General features: G+C 44.8%; 1 protein-coding gene across 2 annotated transcripts in view; it reads left to right on the forward strand.

Annotated features, from left to right (window-relative positions):
• The first annotated feature begins 1,744 nt into the window (after positions 1-1,744).
• The window catches only part of SETBP1 (SET binding protein 1), a 232,179-nt gene continuing 212,502 nt past the window's right edge, over positions 1,745-21,421 (forward strand). For both annotated transcript variants that reach the window (XM_075585307.1, XM_075585318.1), the window contains exon 1: positions 1,745-2,727. The gene's annotated coding sequence lies outside the window, so the exon portion shown is untranslated. The remainder of the gene's footprint in view (positions 2,728-21,421) is intronic.

Genomic DNA, 21,421 nt, shown 5'->3' on the forward strand with positions numbered 1-21,421 from the left:
GTGCGAATTCTGCTATGTTTAACATGGATGCGTCTGGCGAGTTTAAATTGGCGAGATGCGCGCTTCGGAAACATGTAAAAACAAATTCGCGCCTTTTTTTTTCCCTTTGCAATGGCCGCGAGCGCCAGTTTTTTTTGGCGAGGCAAAACGGAGACAATCGCGCCATTTTATTGGCGCGAACAGCCGCTAGATGCCGTTCGCGCCTCTCTGCATACGGATATATTTTAAACTGGCGAGATTGCGGTTCTCGCCAGCCGCGAGGCGAGTTTTACAAATAGAAATGAAAAATTGGCGCGATTTTCGGAAATCTCCATTTTCTGCTGTTTTCTGCGCGATTATCTCCAAAAAATGGCGAATTTCGAAAATTCGCTGCTCTCTGCATAGGCCCCTTTGTGTACATTCATTAAATTTAATAGAGGTAGTATTTACAGATGAGCAAGTTCTGATTATTTGGAATCAGGCACCAGCAACCTCTGCAATTTGCCCCAAATTCAGCCAATAGCATTGCGCTAAATCTTGCTCGGATTGCTAAAGTTCGGGATGTCAGATGCCAAAAATGTGAGCTAGCTCATCTCCAGAAGCATGACCACATGGTTGATGCGCACTTAATGGGAAGGAATTTGAAAACCATGCACTTGCAGTTGTGCAACTTGAGGATCCACAATAAAATGTGAACACAAACTCCCCTGCAGCCAGCTACGCTCAGCACGGTGACTGTTCCTGATGAAACTTGTTGAGCAGTTAATATTTTACTTATATTGTGACTAGACAGCAACTGATCTTCAATAAAAATATGATTAAGGGGTAAATACATTGTGCAAAGCAGATGTGTTGTATGTGGCATCTTACCAAAAAAAAATCATGTTCATATTGTGTCAGTGCACAACAGAATACATCGTTTTAGAGCAGGGTGGCCAACTCCAGTCCTCAAGGGCCATCAACAGGTCAGGTTTTCAGGATCTCTGCTTCAGCACAAGTGGCTCAGTCAAAGATTGAGCCACCTTTACTCAAGCAGGGATAGACTTAAAACCTGACCTGTTGATAGCACTGGAGTTGGCTACCCCTGTTTTAGAGCAAAAGCTTCTGAGAGCAGTTACCTCATTACATATGGTTTCATTATGTTTGAAGCTGTATTTTATGCTTCGTCCTTAACTCTACATTGTTCTGCACTGTGGAATATGTTGGTGCCATAGAACTAAAAGGATCAGCCTTTGTTATGTGTGGTCAATGCACCAGGACAGCTAACTGAGTGAGTGCCTGGTTCCCCTGTGCAATCTGCAGCTATGACCTTGGGCAAGTCATTTGACCTCTGTGTGCATGAAATGCCATTTATTAGATTGTAAGCTCATGGGGACAATGATTTAACGTGCCCATATTCTAATATGCACAGCACCGTGTAAACTGCCAGCAGCCTAAAAAAAAACAAAAAAAAAAAAAAACAAAATCTTAAAAATGTATTTTCAAATCTTTCCCTCACCTTATTTTCAAGGTGAAAGGAAAAAAATACCCCAATGCTGCAAAATGCTTCTCAACATTCCCCTTCTGGGCAGTTCATTTCGTCTACATAAAATGTGTCTCTCTCAAGGAAAACCGATTGCAAATTAAAAAGAAGGTCATTAGCCTTTTTATTAAAAATAAATAAAAAAACAACAGCAACTTCAGCCCCCCCCCTCCCACACTGCCCATGTTATGTCAGGCAGTGGCAGTGTTGAGTGCATTAACCCAGCTCTGAGCATTCACAGCCCTGCTGCTTCATTACCATGTATTTTCCCTTCACTGCTGCAGGACTAGGGGGAGAGACACAGACACAAGGGGGACGGAGCAGCGCTCACAGATCTGATTAAACAGCTTCGCCTCCCTTCCCGAAGGGGGAGAGACAGCAGTGAAGCCCCTGAGAACACAGCAGCTACAGCTACACCAGCAGCTACAACAGGGCAGTCACTGCTACTACAACAGGGCAATCACTGCTACTACAACAGGGCAATCACTGCTACTACAACAGGGCAATCACTGCTACTACAACAGGGCAATCACTGCTACTACAACAGGGCAGTCACTGCTACAGCTACACCAGCAGCTACACCAGGACAGTCACTGCTACTAAGGATACATTGTAACTGGACCACGGATTATTGTTTTGTTGCCTTTTTTTTTTGTTGCTGTTGGATAGATTAAAACAAAAAAAAGGAGAATCTTGATTGATTTTTTTCACCCCCTCCCAACTCTTCTTCATATTCCTCCAGGATACAGGAGGGAAGGGGAGAGAGAGGGGGGAGAGCAGCAGCAGCAGCAGCAGCAGGAGGAGGAGGGAGCAGTCTCAGATGAAACTGCAGTGATCAGCACAAGCTCTCACTCAGCCCCTGCAGGGGAAGGGACCGCTGTATCTCACCCACACCGCTCTCTCTGGGAGGAGGGGGAGGAGGGTACAGACTCCCCCACAGTAGCTGCCTGGTCTCGGGGTTAGGGGGTCCCCAGCGCACCGTCTCCTGCTCCCGGGTGGATATAATTAGCAGCTGCTGGGGAGAGTGCTGGGGAGAGTGCTGGGCTTTCCTTTCTGTGCCCTGGACTCGTGGAGCCGGAGACGCCATTTTCCCCTTTGGTTTGGTGGAGCCTGTGCTTGTTATGTGACAGATGATCCGGATCATGGCTTTGCCGCAGCACCTCTGGGAGCTCCTCGCAGGGATACAGACCGGGATGTGAGCCCCCCTCCCATGCCGGGGAATATGGGTACGTGAGGTCCGAACCGCAGAGCTAGCGCCGCATCGTGTGTGTGCTAATGCAGAATTGTGTACACATGTGATTGCGCACACGTGTGCTAATGCAGGATTGTGCACACATGTATTTTAATGCAGGATTTTGCACACGTGTTATAATGCAGGATTGGGCACACGTGTGCTAATTTTAATGCAGGATTGTGCACACGTGATTGTGCACACATGTATTATAATGCAGGATTGTGCACACATGTATTTTAATGCAGGATTCTGCACACGTGATTGTGCACACATGTATTTTAATGCAGGATTCTGCACACATGTGATTGTGCACACATGTATTTTAATGCAGGATTCTGCACACGTGATTGTGCACACATGCATTTTAATGCAGGATTCTGCACACATGTGATTGTGCACACATGTATTTTAATGCAGGATTCTGCACACGTGATTGTGCACACATGCATTTTAATGCAGGATTCTGCACACATGTATTTGCAGACGAAAGTTGATTATTTGCTGTTGAGATTGCCACGCTAGATCTGTTGTGCATTCATGCCCTGGGTGGTTAGAAGGGCGCCCTGACTTTATGATGGCTATTTAATGTGTATAATAGGCTGTGCTAGGTGATAATGCTGGCAGGTTAGGTTGCTGATCCGAAGAGCTGGCTATTGAATTTAGCAAAGCAGAGTTTATACGAGGGCTTGTCCAAGGTCACACAGGGCAGGCATTGGGTTCCCACTTCAGAGACAAGTGCCTTGGCCACAAAGCTAAGCCAATTTCTCTCCTATTTGCTGTCATGCTGCTGATGGAGAAAGAAATCCCACTCTTTGTAAGTTGCAGGTTAAGTGGAGCTAGAGAGCAATATTGGATCAAGTGCTTATTTGGTAGCATTTTTTCAGTGTATCAGATGGCTTTCAGTCATGTTACAGTTATGTTCTCTTTAAATGACTGCAATCTGGCCTTAGCAAAACTATCTGATCTGTTGTCATTGAGAGGACAACTAGTCATTTCCAGAAAGCTGTGTGTGTCAGAGGAAGGAAACACCAGCTGCTCTTACAGGATTTGTATGCATTGGGTTTTTATGTATGTATGTATGTGTCTTTATATAGTGCCATTAATGTACATAGTGCTTAACCGCAGTAATACACGTGACAATTATATAAATAACACATAAAGGGAAGACGTGCTTCAGGCATTAAAGTAACATTTAGGAAAAGGAGTCCCTGCTCCGAAGAGCTTACAATCTAGTTGTCTAATTAACCCATACTTATTGCTGAACATATTGGTTGATTGTATAGGTGCTGAGCACATTTAGTTGTAGATTAGGCCAGTCTCCGTATAGCTTTTGATGGCACCTAGAGGGGTTCTTTTCCTTTTGATAACATAACCAACAGGTGACCAACTCCAGTCCAAAAGGGCCACCAACAGGATAGGTTTTAAGGCTATCCCTGCTCTTTGAGTCACCTGTGCTGAAGCAGGGATCTCCTTAACCTGACCTGTTGGTGGCCCTTGAGGACTGGAGTTGGCCCCGCCTGACACAGCCTTTTGGTTCTTGTTTCTTTAGGCTGGTAGGCATGTCAATGAATCTTGTATTACATTTATGTTAGTCTCTCATGTATCTTATATGCATCATATGCCTTGCCAGGCGATCTACATGCATCATATACCTTACTAGACTATAACCATCACACGGTTGGAAGAGATTGGTGCTGAAGTGACCTCCGCTCTAAGGAACACTCAGTCAGTGTCTTGATCATGTCATGATCTGAATGGAAGCTTGCGTCCATAAACCCAGACCATAAAGGTAGCGTTTCTACCCAGTGGGTTTCTTGTGACAAATTGTGTCTCGGTTTGGCTGACACCAGGGACCCTTTTATGTACACATGTATCTATATTAATTACAGACAGCAGCTGAGGGAAGGATTTCCTATTTGTTTCCGTTTCCAATAAACTGTACTGATAATCTCACTGTTGATGTGCAGTGCTGAAAGGGCAGCCAGAGCTCATGTTTTACCCAGTGGAGAAGCTCAGATGAAGTGAAACCTCTCTTGCAGTTTAAAGAAATACACATGATCGTCTTCCCCCCCTTCCCTCTTCTCCCCCCCTTCCCTCTTCTCCCCCCCTTCCCTCTTCTCCCCCCCTTCCCTCTTCTCCCCCCCTTCCCTCTTCTCCCCCCCTTCCCTCTTCTCCCCCCCTTCCCTCTTCTCCCCCCCTTCCCTCTTCCCCCCCTTCCCTCTTCCCCCCCCCTTCCCTCTTCCCCCCCCCCTTCCCTCTTCCCCCCCCTTCCCTCTTCCCCCCCTTCCCTCTTCCCCCCCTTCTCTCTTCCCTCCCCCGTTCCCTCTTCCCTCCCCCGTTCCCTCTTCCCCCCCCGTTCCCTCTTCCCCCCCCGTTCCCTCTTCCCCCCCCGTTCCCTCTTCCCCCCCCGTTCCCTCTTCCCCCCCCGTTCCCTCTTCCCCCCCCTTCCCTCTTCCCCCCCCTTCCCTCTTCCCCCCCCTTCCCTCTTCCCCCCCCTTCCCTCTTTCCCCCCCTTCCCTCTTTCCCCCCCCCTCTTTCCCCCCCCCTTCCCTCTTTCCCCCCCCCTCTTTCCCCCCCCCCTTCCCTCTTCCCCCCCCTTCCCTCTTCCCCCCCTTCCCTCTTCCCCCCCCCTTCCCTTTCCCCCCCCTTCCCTCTTCCCCCCCCCCCTTCCCTCTTCCCCTCCCCCTTCCCTCTTCCCCCCCGCTTCCCTCTTCCCCTCCCCCTTCCCTCTTACCCTCCCCACCCTTCCCACCCTTCCCTCTTCCCCTCCCCACCCTTCCCTCTTCCCCTCTACCATTTGGTAGTGGGGGATCCTGTTGAGGCAAAATAAAAACTCAAACTGGTTTGAACATGACTATGTGATCGGTGCACAAGTCTAGAAAAACAATTGACAGGACACCACTTGTCAGCCTCTGGGCTGCTACGGGTGACTACTGTTGGCCTTCCCACTAAGGCTGTTGCTGGCTTTCAAGGAATAGAGCAACTGAACTGAGGTTTGATGATGTGAACAGTTCAGTGAGACACCCAAGGTATATGGCGACATTTTGCTCTCAAAAATAAAATAATGACCTAGTAGCCAACTGTAAAATATACATTAACCCTCTGGCTTTCCCCTGGCAGCGAAACGGTTATACACTTCAGAATAGCATTTTGTATAAAGATTACGCATCTGCTGAATAATATTTGAACCAGTTGCAGAGTAATAAAACCAGAGATGTGCACACAAGTGTCAGCTATTGCTAAATAGTATGTTGATCTTTCCTCCCTGTTTGACCTGGTCAGTTTCTGGGACACTTCTGTGCATGACTGCACACATCAGGTATTTTGATGTCCTAGGGATCTTTTGCTAGGCTATATGTGTGTCACAGTTTGAAAGTATTTTGTTTGTTTGTTTACTTGAATACTTGGCGAGTGTTACTTGATATTGGTCAATATTTATTTATTAGATATGCTGTTCCATTTAGAATCTGGGTTAAACGCCAATGCTATTTAGCTCACAACTAGAGGAGTTGTCTTTGCCTGTATCTGAATGATTGATTGAAAGTCAATCTATTTGGATAATATACAAATGCATCCACACTATGAGCCATATTTATGAAGCTGTCTTCAGCTCTACCTTCTGGTGCTGGAAGACCCTTGGCCGCCCATTCAATTCAGCGGGCTGTAAGGTGTTTTATGGGACTGTGTGTCTTTAAGCACGAATTGCATATGGCTTCTGCAAAAATACTCTATATTAGCAAAGCGTCCACAGTATTTGTTTTGGTGGTAATACTGTAATCTAAGATGAATCATTGGGAGGAGTACACATAGCCGAGACAGACGTGAAAGTATTACATATTTTGTGTCCAAAATGAATGTGTTTCATTAAACTTGACAGCTGTATAAATAAAATAAGATATCATATCGCCAATAGTATGTGCAATGGACACACCATTGTTGTATATTCCTTAAATCGTGTGAAATAGACTTGTTGAATGTGCTGTTCCTTGTGAATACCGGTCCCAATAGTCTTCTGTTCTTAGGGGAAGTAGACATTTCATCCTTAAATATTGACATTAGGTTTTTCAGTTGAGCTGCTACATGCTCCAGCAATGTGAGTAACTGTGTCCGTGCCAGAGGAGCCTGGAAATGCATTTTCTGACAGAGTTGCAAGCTTTCTGGTAGAACAGAGGTTTCTGATAGGTGTAGATACTATATAAGCATCATTTGTTGGAGAACTTCTAATGACATGGAGCATCATCCTGATTTTCTGTAATTCTTCTCAAGCATAGTAAGAGTGTATATATATACTGTATGTTCAATATACATTGTATGGCCTCTTACTGTGTACTAGAAGTTTCTGTATTCATCCCATTATCCTTTGGTGATTCAATTATTGTTTTGGTGGGACCGTCTAAATTATATTTCATAACTCCTAGAGTGCTGGTTTTACAAAGTTTGAACATCTTTTTTCTAAATATCTGACCATCCACCGTATAGAATTTTGGACGATTACAGAGTTTGTTTCCTTTTTATCTGGCAGCACTTTGGGGTGACACTCCGCGCTAGGGATATCGTGGGAATTGGGGGGTGTCTTAGACTCAGCACCCTTACCTGATCTTCTTCCTCCAAACAGACTTGCACATTTGTGTCCACTAGAAACTGTTTTGTGCTGCTTGTGGATGACATTGACCGTGGGTGGAAAGGAGAAGCTATGTAAAGTCATTGCAACTCCGCTGGCCTTGCCAGTTGGAAAGAGCATGGAATGGTGTGGAGGAAAGGACTTCCAGTACCCATATGTTGCAATCTGACAGTGGCAGAAATGTCCCTCATGCTTTGCCCCCCCTCCCACCCCCCCGTGTTCATGCCTACATTTTTATAGTCTCTGGTATAGTGTTTAATTATGGCCGAAAATATAAAAGACTTGAGAGCAACATGGAATTTTTAGGAGCCAGTGTTTTCTTTGCGGGGTGGGGGGGGGGGGGAAGAGAGAGGAGCATCCAAGCTATCCCGCTGTGCATCCACACCTGTCGTATGTCAATGTGTATCTGGGACCCAATGACACACACAGACGCACACACTCGCATTTTGCCTATCGGCTAGGACTAGCCCATCCTTTGGCGCCTGCTCTCCGATCCACGCTCAACACACACACACAGCTCCATAACTTTTGAATAGCTCTTCCCCAAGACCGCCATTTATCCCCACCCCCAATTCCTGCGCCGCCGATGCCTCCTGCTCTCTTATCTTCCATTTTAGTTATCCAAGCTATTTCTATATGTTCCTCTATGCTTTACTAGCACATGAACAGAATGACATAACTATGAAACCTATGTGTATATATTCCTACTGTATACATAAGTGTTTTTCCATTCAAACAGCTTTACTACATGCCAACAGACGACACTGGCCAGGATAGAGGTCTAAGCACAGTGCCAAGGGTTTGAGAAATAGTTGTAGAAGAAACAGGAGTTTACACATTAGCTTTGTGATAGGCACAAGTGACTCAGGAAATGTCAAGCTATGCAACAAATACAGATTTTTATAAGAGACTCTCTTGTCCTAACATGTACTTATGATAAAGAATATTGGGGACATGTTACTCAGCAGTGCTGTGCCGTAAGATCCGCTCTCAATGTTTTCATATCATTACTTAGGAAATATGGCCCTGGCTATTTTATGGCAACATGGTTGAGAAACTTGAATGCAACGTGTGAGGAGGAAAATCTTGTTGTACCATAGTTACACAAGTACAAGGACGATAAGCGTATTAAAAACCCAAATGTTGAGGCAAGATCCTCTAACCGGTTACAAATAAAACACAAGGCGGCTATTCCAAGTACTGTTCCCGCCCAGGCTCTCCTGTTGCTGTATTCGATTCATAGAAGTGGTTTGTTGGAACATGTATGTATATTTCATGGTTTTTTCTAGCACTTTGTTTACATTTTATGGGGCTCGGTTTATGTTTACTATGAAATTTAGTTATGCAGTTAAGATTGTGTAGCCCCTTTTCCCTTGTGTCTAAGGCTAAGGCCCCGCTCCCAGAGTCAGCGCACCTGCGCTGCTGACAGGCGGTGCGCTGAGATACACAGACCGCGATCTGCGGTCTGTAGGGAGCGGGAGGTGGGCGGGAGGTGGGAGGTTTGATCGGGAGGTGGGCGGTTTGACAGGGAGGGGGGCGTGGCTTGAGCGGAGGGACCCGCTACTCTCCCCCCCCTCCCTCCACGGACTCGGGCTGGAGCTGGAAGGTAAGTTTAAACACACACACGCAGGCACTCATTCATACACGCGCACACACACACGCAGGCACTCACGCACTCATATACACACACACACGCGTGCACACACAGGCAGGCACTCACGCACTCATACACACACACACACACAGACAGAGGCAGGCACTCGGGCACACACACACACAGACAGGCACTCACGCACTCAGACACATACACACACAGACAAGCACGCACTCAGACACACACACAGAGAAAGGCACTCACCTGCTTTCACTCCACACTCCTCCCCGCTCCCCGAAGCCTCTCCTCCTCCCGAAGCCTCCCCTCCCCATTGGCTCACAGCCACACACGTCACGCGTCAACGCTAGAAAACACCATTCTCTGGTGTCTCCAGCGGCTGACGCGCTACAGCGTGTAGTCAGCTGTGCCGCCAGTGGGGACCGGGACCGGCTCGCGAGGATTCCCCTGCTGGTGGGGAACTCGCGACCCGCCGCCCGCGCCAACGAGCGCAGCGGGACCGAGGCCTAAGGCCTCGGACATGGTGAAAAGAAGAGTGCTGAGCAACGCTGACACTCATGCTCTCCTGCTCAAGCAGGAGCTTTTTTTATGTCCCTGCATGAGCGTCGGCGTGCACGCTTGTGGGAGGTGGGGATAGCGCGCCACGTCACCGTGCCGACGTCACGGACTGCCATTGGCTTTTGGCAGTCACGTGAAGGGCCCTCTGCTTCCCTCAGCGGCAAAAATTAAATTCTCCTGTCTCCTGCAATTCCACACGCCTCCGGAAGCGCCATCTAAAGCCCCACTCACTAAAGATGATGGGGGTAAGTGGCGCGGGTCAGCACGGTCTTTTGGACCATGGCCCTGGCCTAGGAGAACTGTTTGTGCTGCCGTTACCTGTGGCTCACAGAAGGCCTAAGCCTCCACAGCTGGGAGCCTGGGGTGAGCTCTCGTTCTCCTTTGTGTAGCGCCTCCACCTGGGAGGGATTCCAGCGCAGCGGGATAACCTCTTTCAGGATCACTTACAGTGAAATGATACACACACCCGTATATAACAATTGGTTTACTAACAATAGAATAACGATATAACCATGTAACACACAAAATACAATAACACAGGGTTAGTGTCCCCCAAAGTACATAGGGTGCGGGGCGCCAATACTCCTGGTGTCCTCCCACAATGAGTCAGTCCTACCCACATGTACGGAGTAGCACTACCCCTGTGGACCGTTGGGGCACTTTAGCTCCCTGGGCACTCCTGTACCAGGTACCACTGAATGAGCAAAAAGGATCCTTCTGCTGAATCCTCTCTCTCTGGTCCACATAGGCGTTCGCCTCTTGAGGGAGCTCCAGCTGGAGGGCATCCCCCAATGTCTATAGTTGCCTGTGGTCTGATCCCAAACCGCAGGCTGCAGCTCACCGCTTGGCGTCTCTTCAATGGTGCTACACCTGACAATGTAAGGCTAAAAGGTAGCGTTCCTGTCTGGGGTCAGCCCTAAAGCAGTCACAATCTAAAAGGGGATGTCACGGAGACTCCTGTGGCGGGTAGGATCTCGGTGGCCGGAACAGCAGAAAGCGAAGTAGGGGTCACAAGCAGGGGTCCGAGGCAGGCGGCAGGTAGCGAAGTCAGGTAACAAGCAGAGGTCGGCAACGAGGAGACTGGAACAGGACAGGCGGGGCGGGACAGGGACTGAGAACAGGGAGCAGGAATAACCAGGGACAAGCCAGATTACTAGCAAGGACCTTTACTGTGAGCAGACTACAATACAGGTACAGGTACATAAACAGATCAGGATCAAAGACAGGCATGGGAGTCTGACTTGAAGCAAAGGCAAAACCAACAGACAGGAAGCAAGCTATAAGGACAGAGACAGGAGCAACAAGAAGACAGACAGACAGAGGAACCCAGAGCCAACAGAAGGCAGCCGCACACCCAGTGGACAAGGAAGCTATGGCTAGGCAGGAGGTCTAGGCAATCCTGACAAGGGACTTAGGACCTAGCTGGGACCTAAGGGACAAATCTAGTCCAGGGGAGCACTGCTCCCTGGACACTGCTTCAACGGTTCTCCCCTTCTTGTAACTGCCAAACTGTCTCAACATTCTACCTGCATGTCCCTTAGGCTCCTGGGACATGTAGTCCCTTGCAGAGCCTTTCCTAAGATGTCCGCTGCAATTCTGGGGACTGTGCGTGCGCAGACTCCACGGCGCATGCGCAAAACATAAAATGGCTGCCGCAACTCCTCGCCTCTCTGCGCATGTGCATGGCTGCAATTGCACATTCACGAACGACAAGATGGCCTCTGCTTGCCAGGTATGTCGCAAAGCTCTGCCGCTCCCATACTATGCAGCCATCCCCCTCCCCGGCACCGGAGATAAGAGGGGACACGTCTACAATTGTAGTAACTTTTTTTTTTTTTTTTTAATTCAAAAGCTGACATTGCAGTGCAGATTAATGTCTAAAATGTAGGCCGCACACCAAACTGTTAATGATACATCACTCCTATTTGCAAGGCCCCATGGTTAATATTGATGCTACACAGCGATGTAAAAATACACCTAGTAATTATGTCTTCAGCGATTTTTGTTGATTTTAAACAACATACCCATGTGAACGTAACTTACTGATTCTGATTTCATTTGGTCACCAATTCTGACTCAAACGGTGAACTGAGCACTCTATGCCGACTATTCCCATTAATATCTGTACTTTCTTCTCTCCCCTGCACAACCATCTCTTCCCCTTCATCAATCAGATCATGTTAGAAGCATTTTCCTGTGGGGTAAATTCTGACACAGTCTTCTTCTGCCCAACACATAGTTGTGGGAGAGAGGACTGGTTGGGAGGGTAGCAGGAGACGCGTCTAAAAATGGCGTCTCTCGCCTACATTGGGAATGTTGGCATGTTTGTGTCAGGTACTGTTTCAGGTACCAACAGAGCAAATCATCGAATGGTTCTGCAAATGTATTATACTGTGGGAAACAGTGGTAGCAACAAAACCCCAGTTCCGTTGGCACAGGGCCTGTTGGTTTTGCCACAAGTTTTTATGCTGAGGTTTTTTCCCCCTACTCTCAACAAATGTAATTGAAACCAGAAGTCGTTTGAGCAGAAGTCAAGCCAAGAAACTCCATTTTCTTTGCAGCAAGGGAGGGGAAATAAATAATGTTGCTGAGCTCAAGTTCCTGCCAAGAAGTACACTCATTGTTATTAACACGTTATCAATTTAAAACATTTATTGTTTTAAAATAATAACGCCCTCTGTGCCAGCTAGGTTAATTATGAGAATGTTGGATCTTGGAGCAGGAGGACAAAGCATTAATTAGGGAATCAAACGTATATGTTTAGTAAGCAGATTTAAGCAAAATCTACTACTGTTGGTGGGGGGGGGGGGGGAATAATGCTCAATATAATCGCAGTAATAAACTAAACTCCATTTTATATATATTTCTAGAGTTTATTCTGGAAAAAATTTAAGCTTGTTCGTTCATTGTAGTTATATTATTTACTCCTCTGCTTAGCACTCAGATATTTGGGGTATGTTTTATTTAGCGCATAGTGAGACACTGTGAGTGTTCATTTGCATGTTTGTAACCCTGAATCCTTTGCAATGGAAGCACGGTTCACTGCGTGATTATGGTGTAAGGCAGGTATGTGGCCCTGTCTCAGATGTGAACAAGCACATAAGTGTTCTTTATCATTAGGGCATGTTTAAGAAAACACATTCAAGCAAAGGAACGCCAAACTAAATAATTTGGCAAATATAACCTTGAGTTACTGTGTGGTTTTCAAATGTTAATAGGGAAAGTTCTAATAAAGACTGTGTATGAAGTAGAATAACTGCTATATTGAACTCTTACCTTTCAAACCTCAATCATGTGAGCATTTGGTAAATATATTTAGCAGCTTTTATATAAGAGAGGTTATCCACCTCCCTTGTGCGATTGGACTTCTTGCCTCCTCCCAATGTGATAGTCTTTGATATTTTAATAAAGATAAGTGTTAAGAGAAAATACCTCCTACTTGCAACAGAACATGGGTTCCGTCCACTGTAATGGCTCTCTGAAGGTGGATCAGGAAAATGGCTTTGCGAAGACTAGACAATTTTTGACTAAAGTAGATTTTATCCATTAAAAAAAATGTGACTGAAACAAAATGAGGACAGGCGGACCATGAACAGTGATGAGAACCCAAGATGGTGCAACCCTTCTTAAAGGAGGTCATTTATTTTAGAAGATCCCATTATTTGTTAGATTATTTTTTTATCCGTATAAGTGTCGTCTCTGAAATTAATCCCTATTAAAGGAACTCCTATATCTTGTGTAAAGATATCACTTTTTTTGTTGGGAAGTATGGATTCAGGCATACGAGTTACTCCTCTTGTTTGATCTAAGGAGGACTTCATCATGACTTTGCAAAGATAACCATTTCATATTCAGCTTTGAAAACTGACCCTATTAAAAAATGGTATATTTTTCTAAAGATGGTAATCGGTTACATATAGCCAATTATAACCTGCCACTGTCCTCAGTTTACTTTTGTCCTAGGCAGGACTCTCCCATTAATGGGCAGGTGTTCACAGAATGAAACCATAATTGCAGTTGGCATGCTTGTTGGCAGACTCTGGCAAGTAGTTAATTATAGAGTAAGACTGAGATGTCTTGATATAGAACATAGGGAATACTAGTGTGGGAACTCCTCTATAAAGCATGTTGTCTTTCCTTATCAATGTTTTTGCGCTTTCCTGCAGTCCGGGAAGGATTCACAGGCAGCAGCAGGAAGCAGGAATAGTGATGCAGTAAACATATCATGATGGGATCTAAGTTTGCTTTAAGGGCAATCTGTTGTTTTTCCCTTTCTATCTATGGCATGTATGAGTGGTTGGAAATCTCTGCACAAAAACACATATATTTCAAATGTGAGAGATTATTTTTGGGGGTCATATTTGACACTGTAACATGGGAAGAAAGGAAAGGTACTGAGTTTTTTTTTCCCCTTCCAAGCAAGCAGATTGGAGGAGGCACACAGGAAACAAAAAGTTAAGTTTGCTCTGTGTTTATTAATGTAATCCGACAGGTACATCCAGGGTAACATTTTAGGCCACTAAGCCCTTTCCTCAGATCTTACACCCATTATCTTATTGTGACAACACAAAATCTAAGCATTTAAATACAAAAAAAATACAATTCCCACCCATGTTTCATAATTCCGGTCCCATGTTTGTGCAGAAAAGACCCAAGACTATCGGGGATATGATTGTAAAAGCTGGTTTACTGCAACCCTCAAAACAAACTTTTTGTCAACCCCTTCCATTGGGACATCTCTACCCTGGAGTCGCAGTCAATGTAATGGAGTTATTAGGGGCGAACATTTTTCTCACCCTCACTCAGGAAAACAATATAAAACCAATGTTTTTTTTTTCTCTACCTGTTTAATTACATAGCTTTTGTGTGACTTTTCAAATGCCTTTATGTGCCTCCTTCAATCTCCTTGCTTGAAATGCCATTTTTTAATCCAGCCATGTGATGTTGGGATCAGCGGAGGTTGTGCGCCAGTGATAAAGACGACGTACAAACGATTCGCGAGTACTGGTGAGGCATTTTCATTATATTTCTGAGTTTTTAAACTTATTTTTTTTCTTTTTCAATTAAACTGCAGTGGTACTATCACTGCAGGACCACTATTACATGCAGTCAGTGGGCATTTACGCGCGATAGTGTACAGACCAGCACTATTGCAGTTTAATGAATAACTCCTTGTATAACATTGAAATAACATGGCTCCATACAGAGAAAGCATTCTCTATGTACAAGTTGCTTTCTAAATTTAAAGCAGCAATCCCACATATACAACTATTTTTTTAAAATGTATCTTTATTTTTTTCTGTTACCTGGCTCTCTGTAACAGAACCACTTAAAAAAAAAAAAATTCTCCCAAGCTCAGTGGATCCCAAGATAAGTTACGTGTGTGTGTTTGTGTGTTCAAGGTTTAAAGTGAAACAGTATAGCTGCTAAAGCTCTTTGAATATGCAGGCCAATCAGAAGCCATGATACCATTAATTGCGACTTCCCATTGGATGATACTGGCGACCATGTTGTTTTCTCCACAAGGGATTTCTGACCCCTAAAACGGTCATCTTGAGACCCAGTAGTCCCCAGAGCTAAACGCAACACAGTTCATTGCCGTAAGACACCCTACTTGCAATTGTGGGAAACCCCCCCCCCCTCCCACACACACAGATTTTGGAGATTTTTGATTTTAATTGAAATTCTGTTTAAAGGGCTGTTATTTTAAGAACTGAAACAGGAAACGTACATGGAAACTATATTTCATAACATAATTGTTGAGGGGAGAAAATAAAGTCTCTGGTGCCGTTTTTAAATGCAGAATAGTATGTTGGATCCTGTATGTCAGTGACCAATAATAAGTCTCTTCCTAACTTTTTATCCCTTAAACATGAAGTGGATTATTTCCCAAAGTTTCCCAGCTTCAAACTGGGGAAAAATAATGCAGAATATTTGCACCAGATTTTTCAGAGGAAAAAAATCCTGTTGCTTTCAATGTGATCCTTTTATTTGATACATTTGGTGCACAAAGTAAGTTATGTTGAGTAAAAAAACATGACAGAAGGCCTTCACCATTCAGCAAAGATTAAAAAAGCAATACATTCACATCTGTGACATGTCCACAAACCTGCCACTCCCCAAAGTCTCTCCCTGCCAGGTGCTGAGGGGAAGCGCAAGTTTGTGGGCCTGTCTGAGACGTGGATATATTCAGAAGTGTTTACACCTCACAATTGCGTTATAACCTTTGCTCCTGTGGCGTCTGGGCCAGAAGTCAAACGAAAAGTGATGTAACTATGTAAATGTTAGGAAGTGATATGGACTCTGCTGCATTCAGTTGGGCTCGTTGATGGCGGGACAAATCCAGTGGAAAGGAAGGTTACGAATGGGTAGTGTTCAGTGAGCATCCACTAATCCAGCGGTGCGCAAAGTGGGGGGCGCGGGAGATTTTTCTGGAGGGGGCGCAGGCGGTTGCAGAGGCCCCTCGCTCTTCCCCGAGGCATTTAAACTAAATGCTGGGGGATCGCGTGAGGCCTCTGCAATGATGTTACTTACGTTGACTCTGCCGGCGTCACTCGTGTCCATGGCAACGCGGCGTCAAATGATGTGACATCACATGCATCAAATGACGCTGTGGGTCACGTGACGTCACATGGTCCCACAGCGTCATTTGACACCGCATCAAGGTAAGGGAGTGGGCGAAAGCACCAGCGGAGGGAAGGCAGGGGGGCGCAGCTGTAAAAGTTTGCGCTCCCCTGCAGTCTAATCTGTTACTTTGTTGTTTGCCCTAACTAGTTTTCCAGGTCGAATCCAAGCTATAAACCAACATACAGTGTTATATCTACATATTTTCATATTCCCAACATGGGCATGCAAACATATAATATGTTAAACTTTTCACCTTCTAAATCTCACTATAATTGGGATTGTCTGTAAAAATTTAGCATGCTACATTAAGCAGTGCATACACCCACACCTTGGGTCAAGAAGCACACAGCCAGCAGTCAGATATAGGGCAGTTTCATCCATAAATGAATGTTTTAGAGACTTTAAGCTTGGGGAATACCTTTGTTCAGTATAAGACTTGCAGGTTAGATCTCAGTTTTTGACTTTAATTAAACACCGAACAATTGATACTGATCTGAATTGTTGGCTCCTGAGTTCAACTCCATCTCCATTATATATCAGATTGTCTGTTAATATAAACGTATTAATAACAACGATTTGCTTCAGGAGATTCCAATGTCCCATGTAGTGACTGTCCAGAATAGCACTGGCTTGTTGTACTCATTAAAATGAAATGAGGACTTCATATGAAACAGGAATCGTGGCAATGATATAATGCGGGGAAGCCCTCCCTGCATGCTCTCTCGTGGGCTTCCTGTGCTTTTTACATTTAATGCATCCATGAATAACCTGCAAAATTGATGATGAGAAATTATCGTTTATTTTTTTTTTTTTTGCTGTGATTTTAACGGTTGCGTTTAATACAGCCGATTCCTTGCTGGCGATGTTCCTAAGCACGGGGACATTTTCTCTCTCTTTCCCTGACAACCTTTGTAACCTGAAGAGATAGTTGGAAATGAAACCGGTTTCTTGTTAATGATTTACACAGTTATTTTCAGAACATGAGGTCCGGTGACAATAGTTCATGCGAGCATTTCATTGCACAACATGGCAGTTCTACAGAACAATAGCTGGGTCAGCAGACTAGTGGCTGGGGTGAGGTGTGGGCAGCTCCTTATTCGTTTTCTGTTTCATTATATATCTGAATATGCAACTCAAAACCACGGATGACTCATAACATCTCTGGTGTGTTCTTGTGAACCAGATAGATTTGGCTATACTTTTGCTGTATATATTTCCATTATTTCTGATTTCGGTGTTTTCTCAGTTACTTTTATGTGACTTTCTTACGCATTTTTGCTGCATCGAAGAAAAATTCCCTGAACTCTACAGAGTTCAGTGGTCAAGTAATAAAAGTATGGGCTTCTCATTTGCAATAAATGTCCTACACAAATCAGGAATTCACTGGAACATGCATCTGGAGATAAGCGGAAGACGTGTTTTTTCTTTCTTTTTCTCTACAATATAACACTGATATGGTTTTTTTAAACGTAGTGTTTTTCAGTCGGGGTTCCCCGGACATCCCTGAAGGGTTCCCTGCAATTTTCAAGTCGTTTGAAAAATATAGCAAATACAGAAAAGTTTAAAATGCATCTGATCTCAGATGCAATATTACATAGGGTTGGGATTCCTTACAATGCATCTGATCTCAGACGCAATATTACAGAGGGTTGGGATTCTTTACAATGCATCTGATCTCAGACGCACTATTAGAGAGGGTTGGGGTTCCTTACAATGCATCTGATCTCAGACGCGCTATTAGAGAGGGTTGGGGTTCCTAACAATGCATCTGATCTCGGACAAATACCAATTACGAACCAGCGCCTTGAGGTATATCCATACAAATGTCCAAAGAGCTTCCAAATGAGGGAATGAACTGGATAAAGGGTTTTAAACTTGCAACTCCAAAGCAACTTGATGGATCCACAGAGATGCGTCCCGTGACATGTAAAATTGAGCACAAGAAAAAATCATAGTGTCAACTGCTAGCATAAATATAAATAACACACTCACTCACAACAATAAACACACAAGACAAAAAAAGAGACAAAAAAACAACATGCAAAGCGGAAATAATTAAGCTAATTTATAAAAAAAATTAAAAACCATAAAAATGCTATAATCGGAAATGGCGTGATACAGCTGGTCCGGTTTGGGAAAAAACAGAATCCTACTCACAGAATAAATAGAGTAATCAGGCACATGGTGGCTTTGTTCTCCTTTTGCAGGGGGGCTTCTTTAGATGCACTCCGATGCCATCCGATGCTGTCGACACACTCCTAGAGCCAGTACTCCGGTGCAGGGGGCGAACTTCGGGCAGAGAAACCTCTTGCTGCTCGTCGTGGTAAAGTACCAAGCCTGATACGCTGTCCTCGCTTGTTCCTTGTAATTACTGTAGCTCGTGAACTTTAGCCCTATGCGTTTCGTGCGCTTGCGCGTCACTTCCTCAGGGGATTATGATCTCAGGGGATCTGAACTCAGACGCACTATTAAAAAGGGTTGGGGTTCCTTACAATGCATCTGATCTCAAATGCGCTATTAGAGAGGGTTGGTTGTACAGAATTTCACAATACAATTATAGGGTTCCTTAACCAAAAAAGGTTAAATACCACTGCTTTAGGCTGCGTCCATGCTGCCGCTGACCGTACTTGGTGCGGACAGCACAATCAATTTAAATTTGTCCGGCCACGCTCATGGGCGCTGGGCTCTTGCAGAGACAAATTAAATTGACTTTGAGGTGCACTGAGGGGTCACATGACCTCATCAGCCAATCGGTGTCAGTCAGTGTTTTGGACCCCCTCCCCCCCCCCCTGCTCGCGCTTACAGAAACAGTTGCCGGACACCCGTACGTACGCTCATGCTTGTAGAGTTGGTGCCGTCACCACTCTCAAGCATCAGCGGGGTCCGCGTCACGGGGGACGCGTTTTTAAGGGAGCAGTTCTGCTTGCCCTTCTGTCCCTTTTTAAAAAAAATAATAGTTTTTTGTTTTTAACATGTATAGAAAACGGGTTCTCCGGAGCTGAACCACATAAATCTTCTGCTCTGGGAGTCCCCTGCTTCCCAAAATACTTACTGGGGATGGTGCTACCAGTACAGTCCCCTCCAGGAAAGTATAAATCTCCCTTCATGCCGGCCTGTAGGAAGCTGCCACGGAGAGCTTCCCATTGGCCCGCACCACGTGGGGTTTTTACACCTCCATGAAGTACCTGCAGCCACTTCTCCGGTAAGTATCTCAGGACGCAGGGGGTCCCCCGAGCTGAAAGGAACTCTGTTCAGCTCCATACATGTGAACACTAAGTGGGGGAAGGGAGAGGGCCCGAGGGAACAAACGGCTCCTTGTACTGTACAAAACAGGTCACATTCTGCCAACTCCTCTGCCCCCTTATGAAAAGTATATGCACATTTTTGATTTGAGCAGCAAAGGATGTTTGTTCTCAGGTTGTGCAACACTGTTTCTTTTTTGAGTATATTTGTTGTAATTTTTTTGTTGACCTTGAATAAGTGGGCACTAGAGTTTAATGAGCACTAAGTAGGAACCCCCGCTTCAGCCAAAGAATATTATATAAATTAAGCGGTGCACCTCTAGGTAGTTTCGAATAGTAGGCTGGGTAAGAAAAGTAGCCCAGTATGGGCACTCGGCTTGCAATGTAATGGTGATATGTTTCAAATCATTTATTGGTCACAAAAAGATAAAATATTGGGTGTTTAAAAAAACAACTTGAAGTGCAGCAGAGATCCCAGTGCGAGTCCTAATGAGGGCCCCGGATCCAGTGTGAATACTACAAATAACCGATTCGTTTCGGTCACTATATCTGAGCATGTGGCTCAAATCATAGAAGAGAAAACAATCCAAAGATATTGGAGCGGAGCACAGCTGCAAGAATGGGGCCAACACCAATGAAAAACTGTTAAAAAGTTATATTTTAATGGACATGGTAACGGGGAACATCAGGTACACACTCTGACGCGTTTCAGGCTAACGCCCTTTTTCAAAGAGGTAGGTTCGCGTCTGATCATACTCACAGTCTTATAGATGATCCCCCGCTTCCAATCACGGATGACGCAATACAAATTTGGCCCGAAAAACACAGAGATAGATCCTATTGGAGGAACATACATCTATACAGGTATCTGTCTCCACTACTTGGACAATCATTGCTTTTAACCCCTCATTATATATGTTTATGCACTGGGTCTAATAATCTCACTAGGCTTAATCAGAGCTTATCCAATACACTATTATGTGTTTTCATCAGGACTTTATTTGAAATATATGCTTCCTTTGACACTGAGCTCTGTTATCTGGAACTTGTTTCCAACTACTTACCTGTTGCTCAAATCATCTGAATTAGATCAGTATTTCCAAAGTATATTGGAGGAACTTGAAATGAATAGAGGGGATACTCTTAAGCACCCCCCAATTACACAGCAATATATAATTGCCAATACTATTGACCTGCTAATGGATATATGCTCACACTGGATAGTGCGTGCGTGCTCTCCAATTCTGTATATGTATTTCCTTGATGGTCAGAAAGGTAATCAATGATATATAGCAGATGGTTCTAGTATGGTAAAGAAGTGGTTAAAACCAAATGCTTTCCCACTAGTGGTACACAGCGAATATTGGTAAAGTGTGTGACCATAATGTCCCCATGGGAGTTACAAGTAGAATCTGCCAGAGGAGTGAATCATTGGTAATGGTCAGTTAAACAGAGTCAAATGTGTGAGGAAGATCTATGTGCATACGGGCAAATGCAAAATCCACGATCTACGGTAGTAAGATGTTGGTACACTTACAATCTTCCAAATAACCACAGTGGATTGTATAACCTGAATCTAGTAATTGGTATGATGGTTTAAGATGAGCCCTGTGTGAGCGCTCAGAGAGACCGTGAGGTCTATTTATATGTGCTCAGCGGTTGTAAAAGGAGCAGGTAACCGCAGCGGTTTAGCAACAGTGTAGCCAAAAAGCCGTGCGTTTGTAAAATAAATGCGGCCCCTGCATGCGCGTGCATGAGGATGTCCGCCGATGCGCGTTTCACGTGATTACGCTTTGTCAAGGCGTATGGGGTAGAGTTTAGTCAGAGGACGGCACTGACTCACAGATATCGCTTAGCGCTTTTCCAATGGCAACACCAATGCAAAGTGCAATTTTGTTTCATAGAAGTTGCTAAATATAGTTACTAAAGATGGTGGGAGAAAACCCCCCCAGCGATGCTAATCAGAACAAAATCCATATAGATATATATTCAATATATGAAACATATAAACTCCCAGACAGTATTA

The sequence above is a fragment of the Ascaphus truei genome, chromosome 1 (genome assembly GCF_040206685.1).
Source record: "Ascaphus truei isolate aAscTru1 chromosome 1, aAscTru1.hap1, whole genome shotgun sequence".
Classification (NCBI taxonomy): domain Eukaryota; kingdom Metazoa; phylum Chordata; class Amphibia; order Anura; family Ascaphidae; genus Ascaphus; species Ascaphus truei.